At 42.5% G+C, this 13,889-nt stretch overlaps 1 long non-coding RNA gene across 1 annotated transcript; it reads right to left on the bottom strand.

The window, feature by feature from the left end:
- Positions 1–3,422: 3,422 nt before the first annotated feature.
- Positions 3,423–6,328, bottom strand: Gm46947 (predicted gene, 46947). Its single transcript, NR_168518.1, has 2 exons — positions 6,252–6,328; positions 3,423–4,070 (listed from the first exon to the last, which is right to left on the bottom strand). It is a non-coding gene; the product is annotated as a predicted gene, 46947 (long non-coding RNA).
- Positions 6,329–13,889: the final 7,561 nt, after the last annotated feature.

Below are 13,889 nucleotides of genomic sequence, written 5' to 3'. Positions count from 1 at the left end.
GCTAAATAACATTACATCTTTACTTTATCTTTAGTTTTCATACATTGTATAGGCCCATGATTCACGGAAGAATGATACCCCAGACTCAAGTAGTATGTAAATGCAAAGAGTGTTTTATTCTGTAGAAGTCCAGCATGCTGCGGTCTCCCATTACCAGAATAGGCTGTTCTTAGGGAGGGGGCTTTATCATCTTGTTCTGGATTTTATGGTCTGTTTCTAGACCTGGTGTCTTATGACTTAGTTTCTGGGACTTATGGTCTATTCCTGAAGCTGGTGCCTTAGGGCCTTTTTTTAAACTCAGGCCTGGTCCTCAAAATGGAGACAAATGGGGACTATATTGTCCTTTCACCTGTACCCCCCTACCCTCATTTCCCACCACAACCCCTTCTGTTGATAGTCCTTATTGTCTTCATAGACAATTTTACTTCGATTTTCACAGCATTAAACCAAGTTAGAGAACATTATCTGAATCCGTGTGATGACTTCCAGATAACACGGGGTGAGGATTCAGTAAGACTGAGAGCATTCTACCTCCATGGCTCTCCTCGGCTAGGTCCTGTGGCAAGCCACAGATCCCATGGCAGTCAGGAACTGGAGACACCTGGACTACAAGCGGATATGATAGATGACTGGTCAACAGCATGCTATAGAACATCTCACTTCCTCTACGGTATAGCAGAAAGGCTCCTTACAATGCCCTGTAAGCCTACCCTGCCCTCAAATGCCTGCCATATTGCTGTCTGTCTACGTCATTACTAACTTTTAGTATAGTAAATCTCTTATTCAAATAGCAAAATGTTTCAGTGTTCCCCTTGAATCCAAAACCTAAAATCTCCCATAGCTCACCGAGCAGTGTGGTAGTTGCTGAGAAGTGTCCTGTAGGAATGTGGGAGGCAGAGTTTTGAAGGACAAGAAATCCAGTCCCACCATGCCCTGGCCTGAATCCAGAAGCCGAGGCCTGAGATAGGGGTAGCAGGATGTCTGAAATGCCCCCTTCCTGCTCTGTTCACGGAATCAGAGGCTTTTCCCAACACTCACTTCAAAACCATTCCAGCTTCTACTCAGTAACCAATCCTGGAGCAGCTTTCATACTGCAAGCTATTTATTAAAGTTGTCGGTATCAGAAGCTGGTCGCCTCTGAATCCAGCGATGACGTCATCCCTAGGCAACAAGGACCCTCATGTGTCTGTTGCCATGGCAACCGCCACATATTCCCAGTGTGCACCTCACCTGCACTCTTTACCTGGGTGTCTTCTTGGCTCCCCCTCATTCTTACTTCTTCTCTTCACCACTTCCCCCAATAAACCTCTTCTCGTGGGACTGTGCTAGCCTGGTGTGCTCTGTCCAGATATGAGCCTCCTCCTAACACAACAAAAGTTACCGCCTACACATCTCTGACTTACTCCATTTTTGTTACTATAACAAAATACTAAGGCTCGGAAAGCTGATTTTTTTTAAAAAATGGAAATTCATCTTTACAGTTCAGAGGCTGAGTCCAAGATCAGAACACTAGCAGGTACAGCTGTCTGCAGGGGGCTACTCTCTGATGCCAAGATGGGATCTTGACTACCGAAAAAAGGCAAAGAGCCAAATCCCTCTGTTACCCCCTCGTTAATGGCGTTCATGACCTAAATACCACCCACAAATACCATCTCAGAACAGTTGCACTGGGGATTAAATTTGCAACACATGAATTTTAGGGAAACATTTAGCTCCTACTAAGTGGCATTATCCTCAGTTTCCTAAGGCCTTGTGCTTAATGTGGCCAGAAAAAGAACGAGCACTTTTGTTATTGCTGCACCGTGGTTTTGTTGTTAAGAGGGTGGCAATTTAAAAACACCAATTAAAAGAACCTCCTCCTGGATGAGAAGAAAACGTTCATTAAAATGTTTCTTCCTCCGAGCTCTCTGTAAGCTAAAATTGACAAAATGAAAACCATCGAGCGTGGATACCCTACCCCAGCCCAGGGGAACTCTCTGTAGATAATGTGTCTGGCCTTTATATTGATTTTTCAGAAAGGTAAACATGATAGTAAAAGAAAATACTCACAGTCAAGAAGCCTCTCTTGCATGCAAAAGAATTCTCTGTACCTTGCCGGATGTTCTAGATAGCCCTGGGATTTGCATGCCTTCCCAGTCATTTTCCAGAGAAAAATTAAAAGCTGACCCATAGCATCTTATTCTGAGACGCACATCTCATAGGCCTGAGACGGGTTTTCACTCTCCCACAATATCAATGAGTTTCTTGTGGAAGGAATATATTCTAGAAGAACCAGCTCTTCTCTGGATCAGAGAGGGCAGAATCACAGAGTACCTGATAAATCATCTAAGATAGCCAGATAGGTCGGCTGTAGGCATCGTTACAGACTAGATTAAAGCAAAGGCTACCTCACTTATATTGGACATGAGCACCTGTCTTTACTGCTCATAGTTCTGCAGCAGCACAGACATTGTTACCTCTTCAGCCGGGGACTTTGTGGTGGTTAATCCTCATTCTGGATTTGGTGGGATTTGTACTCATCCTAGAAAGAAACCTCTGACTGTGGACATGTCTATGAGAGATTTTCTAGATTAGGGTGATTTGGGTGGACAACACCGCAAAGTGTGAGAGGCACTTTTCCGGGTGCTGACAAATCTCGGGATTTCTAGAACCCACCAGTGTGAAGACCACCCAAGAAGACTGAACCAAGAAGGGCATGGAAGCTACTCTTCAGCTGGGCTCACACCTTTGCTTGTCTCTCTGTTGGAAAAGAGCATCACAAAAGATACATAGTATCTCACACTGCAGATGTATCCATCCAGTGGCCACTACACAACTTTCTGAAGAATTAAGAGCTTGCCAGAAGCAGCTGGCTCCCACTGTCCATACAGAAGCATGAGATGTGGAGCCTGGGGTGTTTTTTTCTATTGCATCCCCTACATTTTCTACAGACATTATACAGTAGCAAGCCTTGAATGAAAACACAAATTAAAATAGAATGTGAATTCTTAAATAGATGAAGAAAATAAAAATTAGCCAATTATCTCCACATCTTTAAATCTCTCCCTAAGCTGCAACTGAGCAGTAAAACTCACTTTTCTGAATTCTAGGCATTTGCAACATATGTGAATTTCATTAAAGCTATGAGATGAATCACTGTGTTGTGAGTAATTACTTTTATTTTAACTGTAAGACTTGGAGAGGCCATTAGTAGTAATAGCACTGTCTAGAGCTTATTTTTAAAATAGCTTCTGTTCCTAGCTTGAAACATTATCAAAGTGATGAACATTGATAAAACTGTGTGTGGACAGGTGTGTTCGAGAGCAAGCACGTGAGTGTGCACTACTAACTTGGCACACAAATCCATGAAACTACTTTTTTACAAAAATGTGTGCATACCAGAAGTGCTCTTTACTACAACGCAAAAGAAAAGCAATGCAAATGAATTTTCTACAATATTTTTTTTCAAATTTTAAAAACAAGCTGTAAAGAGAAAAAATATGTCAAGACTCCCTATGTTAACAAGACAATGTATAAAGTGAAACTTGGCTTTCTACCTTTGTGTCGCTGAAGAGCAACTAGGATGATATCACGGTTTACAATTCTGTTGAGAGCTGGACCAATCAAGACTTTCTCAGACAAAGGGAACCAACCAAGTTCTGAGACCTTGTGCAGGCTTTCCTCCCTGAGGGGCCTGGGAGACAGCTAGCTGTATGTTCATGTTCAGTTTGTCATGCTCTTGAGACAGCATGTGTCCCCTTGTTTAGCATCGCTTGATTGGCCTCCCACACACTTCGTCTCATTGTAGGATAGTTTCTGCCAGCTTCACCCATTGATCCCCTTTAAGATAGTACAGAAGGTGCTCTGCTTAGTAACCTTGCTTGGCATTCCACAAAGTTTGTGCAAGACCTCCATCCCTCAGCTTTCTCTTCTCTGCCTTCTGTCTTCTGTGTCTCCTCATCCCCTGCTCTAGTCTCAGGACCCCTAGTCCATTCTCAGGTTCGGCATTCAGGAACCAGTCACTGAAGAATGGTCAGCTGATCCAAGTCACAATTCTTTAACCAACACAATCAGAATGGGATTTTATTAATCTGTAAAGAAAAATACAAAAGGATGGACCATCTAGAGACTGTCATACCAGGGGATCCATCCCATAATCAGCCTCCAAATGCTGACACCATTGCATACACTAGCAAGATTTTGCTAAAAGGACCCAGATATAGCTGTCTCTTGTGAGGCTATGCCAGGGCCTAGCAAACACAAAAGTGGATGCTCACAGTCAGCTATTGGATGAATCACAGAGCCCCCAATGGAGGAGCTAGAGAAAGCACCCAAGGAGCTAAAGGGGTCTGCAACCCTATAGGTGGAACAACAATATGAACTACACAGTACCCCCCAGAGCTCGTGTCTCTAGCTGCATATGTATCAGAAGATGGCCTAGTCAGCCATCATTGGAAAGAGGCCCATTGGTCTTGCAAACTTTATCTGCCTCAGTACAGGGGAACGCCAGGGCCAAGAATTGGGAGTGGTTGGGTAGAGGAGTGGGGAGGGAGGGTATGGAGGACTTTTGGGATAGCATTGGAAGAAATAATTAATAAAAAAATAATAAATAATAAAAACAAAAAAGTCTAAAAAAAAGAAAAAGAAAAAGAAAGTTTGTGGGAAAATAGTTTTATTTATAAACTATTGTAGCAAGCAAGATTGTCCCGGAGTCAGAAAGACAAAGGCCTCGTGTTCTATTGCACAGCTTCTAATTTTTGTATGTTTATTTCTGTGTGGAAGTGAGCATGGATAGGAAGAAGGAAAACAGAAAGGGACCCATAAGAGAAAGTAGTAGAACGTGGCGTGTAGACAGGCGGTAGAAATGAAAACACTGGAGACTGAAGGTTATGAACAGGCAGGCTGGGAAGATGAGGAAAGGGACCAGAAAAGGAGGACCAGGCACAGAAATGTCTGAAAATTACATGAAGCAATCTGTTACCTCAGACGCTAGCTTAAAACACCATATGCTGAGAATCCCTGATGGACAATTTATAACTTTCTGATTTATAATAGTTGATATAACTATTGATTTTTCCACTTCAGTGAGAGCCATATACATTCCATAGAAGTCTCACCTTCTAGTTGATTTCTCATGACATAGAACACAATACTGTTTCAGCTTCCAGCCATGGTCATTGCTATGAGGGGAAAGATGTAGTACTGCACAGTATACAATGTTGCTAAGCTGAGATGCTTCCTGGGCCAACTATATTAAATGCATTTATAACTTACTGCATTTTATCTGTACAGAGGGTTGGTTGGGACATAGCCCATCCTAAGCCAAGGATCGACTTTATATGCAGAGGCTAAATTATGCCCCCTGAAACTAAAATCTCATTAGTAGCTTAGGTTGGGGTGAGCCTGTCCTACACTTTTGTCTTACAGGGTTGCTAACCTATGTCTTTGCCTCAAATTTCAGCTCATCTTCTGGACACCAGCCATGACCTTAAAATTAACCCATTAGAATTTAATTTTGCTTACTCTAGCACATGGTCCAAATTCTAAATTCCCATTAATCTCCAAAACACCAATTCTGCCACAGAACTGCCCCCTCTTGACCTAATCTTTGGGTTATCCATATTACTATGCAGACCTGACCTACTACATTTTATTTATTTAAGAGGGCTGGTTTCCTTGGAACACTAGAAACAAACACAGTTATAACACGGAACTTTGAAAGTATGGACTCTAAAGTGCTGCGTTTAGGTAACATAAGTTGGACACCTTTCAGGATCAGTGCTGTATTCATGTGTGGCTTAAGGACCAGTATATTAGGACACAGTTAGAGATTACACTGGTGGAGTGCCTTTAATCCCAGAACCCAGGAGGCAGAGGCAGTCAGATCTCAGTGACTGTAGGCCAGTCTGGCCTACAGAGTGAGTTCTAGGATCACCAGGGCTACACAGAGAAACCCTGTCTTAAAAAACTAATAAACAAAGACCTTGAGCACAAACTCTGCAGCCAGTCCCACAACACCCAGAGGAAGATCTACTCCCAGGCGCCCTACCACTGCCAGGATCATAGGATCAGAGGTGAGGGGGACACAGTATCTGCCCCAGCACAAGAAGTAACTGGGACCAGTGGGACCTAGGCACCCAGGAACTCTGCCAGACCAGTGGCATGGGTTCCTTCCGGTCTGGGTCAGTGCCCTGAGCAGACCTTCGGTGCTAACTTCATAGCCAGTCCCACAACACCCAGAAAATACTCCACTCCCTGGCACTCTAACATACCCAGGTCCACATGATCACAGGATCCCAGATCCCAGGAGCTTGGTCACACCAGGATCTCAGAGGCATGGAGGCAGCTTGATTTTCAGGAGCTCTGACACACCCAGGATCTCCGGATCACAGGATTCCAGAATCACAGGATCACAAAGACACCTGGACTCTGAGGAGTTCTGACACAACAAGGATCACAGGAAGGACAGGCTCCAGTCAGACATAACCAAAGGCAGGTAGCACTAGAGATAACCAGATGGTGGGAGACAAGCATAAGAACAGAAGCAACAGAAACCACGGTTACTTGGCATCATCAGAACCCAATTCTCCCACCATAGCAAGTCCTGGATACACCATCATACCAGCAAAGCAAGATTCGGATCTAAAATCACGTCTCATGATTGTGATAGAGGACTTTTAGGACATAGGTAACTCCCTTAAAGAAATATAGGTGAACACAGGTAAACAGCTAGAAATACAAAAAGAGGACACACAAAAATCCTTTAGTGAATTACTGGAAAACACAATCACAAACCCTGGGTTAGAAAACCTAGGAAAGAGATCAGGAGTCATATATGCAAGCATCACCAACAGAATACAAGAGATGGAAAAGAGAATCTCAGGTGCAGAAGATACCATAGAAAACATTGACACAACAGTCAAAGAAAATGCAAAAAGCTCCTAACCCAAAACATCAGGAAATCCAGGACACAATGAGAAGATGAAACCTAAAGATAATAGGTATAGAAGAGAGCAAAGATTCCCAACTTAAAGGGCCAGTAAATATCTTCAACAAAATTATAGAAGAAAACTTCCCTAACCTAAAGAAAGAGATGTCCATGAACATACAAGAAGCCTACAGAACTCCAAATAGACTGGACCCGAAAAGAAATTCCTCTTGTCACATAATAATCAAAACACCAAATGCACTAAACAAAGAAAGAATATTAAAAGCAGTAAGGGAAAAAGGTCAAGTAACATATAAAGGCAGACCTATCAGAATTACACCAGACTTCTCATCAGAGACTATGAAAGCTAGAAGATCCTGGGCAGATGTCATACAGACCCTAAGAGAACACAAATGCCAGCCCAGGCTACTACACCCTGCAAAACTCTCAATTACCATAGAGGGAGGAACCAAAATATTCCATGTCAAAACCAAATTTACACAATATCATTCTATAAATCCATCCCTGCAAAGGATAATAGATGGAAAACACCAACACAAGGAGGGAAACTACACCCTAGAAAAAGCAAGAAAGTGATCTTCCAACAAACCTAAAAGAAGACAGCCACACAAACACAATTCCACCTCTAACAACAAAAATAAAAGGAAGTAACAATCACTTTTCCTTAATAACTCTTAACATCAATGAACTCAACTCCCCCCCACCACCACCACCAAAAGACATAGACTAACAGTCTGGACCCAGCATTTTGCTGCATACAGGAAACGCACCTCCATGACAAAGGCAGACACTACCTCAGAGTAAAAGGTTAGAAAATAATTTTCCAAGCAAATGGTTCCAAGAAACAAGCTGGAGTAGCCATTCTAGAATCGAATAAAATCAACTGTCAACCAAAAGTCATTAAAAAAAAGAAGAAGAAGAAGAAGAAGAAGAAGAAGAAGAAGAAGAAGAAGAAGAAGAAGAAGAAGAAGAAGAAGAAGAAGAAGACAAGAAGGACACCATCAATAACAAAGAACAGCAAACGTCGGCATGAATGTGGGGCATGATGAACCCTTATATCTTAGTCAGGGTTTCTATTCCTGCATAAACATCATGACCAAGAAGCAAGCTGGGGAGGAAAGGGTTTATTCAGCTTACACTTCCACATTGCTGTTCATCACCAAAGGAAGTCAGGACAGGAACTCACCCAGGGCAGGAACTTGGAGGCAGGAGCTGATGCAGAGGCCATGGAGGGTGCTGCTTACTGGATTGCTTCCCCTGGCTTGCTCAGCTTGCTTTCTTATAGAACCCACCACCCACAGTGGACCCTCCCACCCTTCATCACTAATTGAGAAAATACCTTACAGCTGGATCTCATGGAGGCATTTCCTCAAGGGAGGCTGCTTTCTCTGTGATAACTCCAGCTTGTGTCAAGTTGACACACAAAACCAGCCAGTATACCTAATCCACTGTTGGGAATCTCAGTTGGTATAGCCACTTTAGAACTGGTCTGGAGGATTATCAGGAAAAAAAAAAAAACTAGAAATAGGACTAACAAATGGCCCAGATAGAACACTCCAGCCACAGCCCAAATAGCTCTGCATCCTGCTGGGAACAACGCACACATTCATTTTCCTTGCAGCTATATTCACTATAGCTAGGCAATGGAATCGGCCTAGGTGTCCAAAGAAAATGTAGAATTTTATTCGGTGGTAAAAATAAATAAATAAATAAATAAATAAATAAATAAATGATGCAATTTGCAGGTAAATGAATAAAACAGGGGGAAACTTGAGGGCAATAACCCAACTGCAGAAAGGCAAACAGCAAATGGGCAGGGTGCCTGGGGGTCAGAGACCCACAATTGGAATATGCTCAAAGCACATGTTATACTTGCATATAAAACTTATTTCTGGAGCCTGGTGCCATGTAGCTCAGTTAAAAAACATAACTAATATAACAAAAAATATTGTGAGATGTGATATAATTGTTGTGTTAATGCACTATCCTTGGGGATAGTTGCATGGCCACAAACCAACAAAACAAGCTGGCTTTCCCTTGCAAATTGCAAATTACACTGTATCTTCCCCACATCTCTGAGACTTCACAGCTTTTATTAAATCTGTGCCTTGCCATTCTAGGGAGCATTCAGTGACAGGGGCAGTGAGCTCATGTGTGCTATCCGTCTTGCTTCATGAGAAATCGCTTCATCCATGCCTTAATCTCTACTACAGTCTGAACTATGAGTCACGTTGGGTGTATTTTATTATTAGGTTTGTTATATTTTCCAAGACTAAATGAAAAATTTTTGATAGCATGAGCATTCTCCTCCATTAATTATCTCTCTCCATGCACCAAAGTCATCCTAACAAAACAATGACGTTCCTTACGGTCTACCAACACATTTATGATATTGAGTTATAGTTCTAATAAAGTTTAGAATTCGTTATTCCTTCGAGAAGAATGTCAGATAGAGAACAGCAAGGATTTCATGTCACATGTCAGCTTTTCTGCGTAGAACCAAAGATACTGTCCTTTTCAAAAATCTAGTTAAAGGAACATCTAATCTCATCTTTTCCCCTAGTTTCTGACAGGGACCATCAGTAATCAGCAAATCTGAATTAAATTAATGCTTTCTAACATGTGGTAACAGTCAATGAGGTCATTCATTAGTGTTTAAAATACATGGAGCATCATAGACAGATGGAGGCAGCACACTAGTGTGCCATCTCAAAGCCATACACGTGACTGTAATTTCTCCAACAGTCAGCCCCGACATATGGCTAAATATCAATTACAGTGACTGAGAGATGTGTATGAGTTTGTAACTCCTGTTACTGAGGCTCTCATTATAACAGAGGATCTGAAAGAGGGAGGAAGGTGATTCCTCTCCCTCTCTCCCTCTCCCCCTCTCCCCCTCTCCCCCTCTCCCGCTCTCCCCCTCTCCCCTTCTCCCCCTCTCCCCCTCTCCCCCTCTCCCCCTCTCCCGCTCTCCCCCTCTCCCCTTCTCCCCCTCTCCCCCTCTCACCCTCTCACCCTCTCCCCCTCTCCCCCTCTCCCCCTCTCCCCCTCTCACCCTCTCACCCTCTCTCCTTCTCTTTCTCTGAAACAGGGTCTCAATATGTAACCATGGCTGGCCTAGAACTACCTATTTAGATCAAGATTGCCCCTGCACTCACAGAGCTCTGCCTGCTCCTTCCTCCTGAGTGCTGGTGTGAGTTAGAGTCTATCACTATACCCAACATGTGCTTGGATGTTTTTATTAATTTGTTAAAAGCTCTGTACAAAGCACTTTGATCATATTCACCTCCCCCCAACCCTGCAGCATACACCATGCCTTTGATACCCATCCAACGTTGTGTCTTCTTTTACACCAATGAAGTCCAATTGATGTTACCCATATATTCTTGGCTATGTGCCTTCCAATAAACCATGGTCAACTTACCATGCTAAGCTCTTAAAGAAAACCAACTGTTCCCTCCAAGTAGCTAACAGCTGCCAATCGTTCCTGAGCTGTGGGTGAGACTGTGTGCCCACCTCACCTCTGCATGCTGGGAACTGGTCTGGCTTGAGCTTGAACAGGTTTTAGGGTGTGTGTGTGTGCTGTCACAACCACTGTGAGTTCAGCTGTAGTGTTATGTCCAGAAGATCCCAGTCCCTCGTAGTCAAACACAACCTCAACACTCTTTCCTCCCCACCTTTTCACAATGACCCATAAGCCTTGACAGAAGAGAGGTGGAATATAAATGCCCTACTTATGGCTGAGTACCCAGTATTTTCATACTTACTCTCTGTCCCTTGATCTGTGTGGTCTCTGTATTAATTGTCACCTATTGCAAGAAGCTCCTCTGATGAGGGGGTGAGAGATGCACTGATCTAGAGGTATAAAGATAAGTCATGCAGAGTTCCTTGACCCTTTGTGGACTATTGAACACCATTAGGGGAAGCCAGTTTGGAAGAAGGAGAGAATGATTTGGGGTGGAGGAGCACAGCTGTTCTCATGCTTTAGCATGCACATGAGTCAACTTCCACCTGTTCGAATGCTAGGTCTGCTTCATTGGACCTCACTGGTGGCCTACACTTTGCCTATTTAATAAGATCTCTGTGGTGCTGAAATTGCTGGTCATCAGAATACATATTAATAAAAAAGTTATAGCTAGCTGTTTATGTCAGTCTCTCTCTTCTCTCTCTCTCTCTCTCTCTCTCTCTCTCTCTCTCTCTCTCTCTCTCTCCTTCTCTCTCTCCACCAAGAGAAAATCATTGTAATTATGTAGATGAATAAACTTTTAAAAAGTTTTTTCTTCTTTTTTATTAGATATTTTCTTTATTTGCATTTCAAATATTATCTTCTTTCCTAGTTTCCCCTCCGAAAATCTCCTATCCTCCCTCCCCACCCCCCACCCCCTGCTCACCAACCCATCCACTCTCACTTCCAGGCCCTGACAGTTCCCTATACTGGGACATAGAACCTTCATAGGACCTAGGACTTCTCCTCCTATTGATGACCAACTAGGCCATCCTCAGCTACATATGCAGCTAGAGCCATGAATCTCTCCATGTGTTTTCTTTGCTTGGTGGTTTAGTCCCAGGGAGCTCTAGAGTTACTGGTTAGTTCATATTGTTCCTCCCAAGGGGCTGCAAACCCCTTCAGCTCCTTGGGTACTTTCTCTAGCTCCTTCATTGGGGACCCTGTGCTCCATCTAATAGATGACTGTGAGCATCCATCTGTATTAGTCAGGCACTAGCAGAGCCTCTCAGGAGACAGCTATATCAGTCTCCTGTCAGCAAGCTCTTGTTGGCATCTGCAATAGTGTCTGGGTTTGGTGGTTGCATATGGTATGGATCCCCAGGTGCAACAGTCTCTGGATGGTCATGCTTTCAGTCTCTGCTCTGAACTTTGTCTCTGTAACTCCTTCCATGGGTATTTTGTTTCCCCTTCTAAGAAGGATTGAAGTATCCACACTTTGGTCTTCCTTCTTCTTGAGTTCCATGTGTTTTTTGCACATTGTATCTTGGGTATTCTGAGCTTCTGGGCTAATATCCACTTATCAGTGAGTCTGTCTTCTCTCATTAAATTAAGAATTTATCCACATTCCCTTCCACAACTGCTTCCTAACACTATGTCAAAAGCAAATTCTTGATAATGTCCATGGGTGGAATTAAGAGAAACCGTACCCAATGAAGAGGAAAACAATCTGACCACATACATCTGACTCCTTGAGTAAATGCTAAATATTTTTGAAATTCTATTTTTACTATAGCTACATGATTGAAACAACTTAATGAAATCTCCACTGAGAACATTTGAGCAATACAATAAGGACACCATAGTCCCTTTCATCTGAAGGTATATAACCAGTTAGGAAAGCAGGATATTAGTTGTGCCATAGCGAATTTAAATATCAACTTTTAAGCCATTATGATCAGATCAATACCCAAACAATTGTTGCAGATGGTAGAGTACACCCAAATAAGGATGTAGGAATTATAGCTAGAGGAATCTGGAAAAGTCTGGAAAGATAATAAGTAGAAGGATGGGTGAGTGGATAGATGGACTGATAGTGGAATGGAGGTAGAGAGGGAAGAAAGGAGGGAAGGGTGGGGAGGAGACATAGAGGAAAGGAGGGGGAGGATGAATGGAAAATGGATGGATGGATGGATGGATGGATGGATGGATGATGGGTGGATAGAAAGATGGATGGATGGATGGATGGATGGATGGATAGAAAAATGGATGGATGTGTGGATAGAAAAATTGATGGAAGGAAGTAAGGAAAGAAAGAGAGAAAGAGAGAGAAAGGAAGAAAGAAAGAAAGAAAGAAAGAAAGAAAGAAAGAAAGAAAGAAAGAAAGAAAGAAAGAAAGTGAAAGAGAAAGAGAAAGAGAAGGAAAGAGAAAGAAAAAGAATGAGTGGATGGATGGGGGATACAAGGAAGGGTAGAGAGATAGAGATATTGATCAATGGATAGATAGAGGGAGGGATGATGTAGGGCAGATGGATGAATCTGTCTCTCTATGCCTTGGTGCCATGCAGTGGGTGGACAGATAAGCAGTCTGATATGTGGGTAGAATAGGTAGATGATAAAATCTTTCCCTCAAAAGGTGCACATATTCTTTCGTCTGCTGCATGGGAGCACATAAATAGAATTGAATGTGTTTACTTCATTAGTCTGACCTGTGATACAATAGCCCCATTTACCCTACAGTACACATAGCATAGCAAATGCCTCAGACAAATAAGATACTCTAACATTCTACTGTGACTCTTATACTTCCATTTTATGTTCAAAATCCTCTTGGTAATAAGAAAATAGGCAGGATTATTTATCCCACGAGACCTGTAAATTCAGTATATAGCATCCTGTATTGCCCTTAAAATCAATCACATCCCAGAGTGCTTCAAAATGAACTTTAGCAAATAACACAACCGTGATAAAATTTGCACATCACATTTGCGTACATTCCAGGCTTCTATTTCCCCCAGCTCAGCACTTCTGTCCTAAATGAGATCACACATATCTAAAAAGCAAAGGTGAAGGGGCTCCAAAGAATGTCAGCCTGGCTGAAACAGAAACAGATGTGACTCTTTGTCCTCTGAGACCACTTGGGTCGGGGGTGGGGGGTTTGGGAATGGGGCAGGATTTATGCAAATAACAAAGCTGAAGTTGGATTTTTCAGTTAGAGTTCGGGGTATTTAGTAGGATCAGACTGTCTCTTACTGATGGTTTTATAATAGGACTATAGAACCATTTAAGATTACAGAGGGAGAAATGTGTGACTCATATTAATCAAAGCCACCGACCCCAGGGTCAGATGAAAGAAGAAAGTGCAAAGAAATCCTCCTGGATTTTCTTTTTTGCCATATGAAGTTGAGTCTTGTTCTTTCAATGTCAGTAAAGAATTGTGTTGGAATTTTGGATGGAAATTGTGTGGGGTATGTAGATTGTTTTCGGTAAGATGACCATTTTTTTTGTGGAGTCTTT

This window comes from Mus musculus, chromosome 5 (assembly GCF_000001635.26).
Source record: "Mus musculus strain C57BL/6J chromosome 5, GRCm38.p6 C57BL/6J".
NCBI classification, from domain to species: Eukaryota; Metazoa; Chordata; class Mammalia; order Rodentia; family Muridae; genus Mus; species Mus musculus.
Note: the sequence above shows the minus strand (reverse complement) of the source record. Positions and strands in the feature narration are given on the sequence as shown.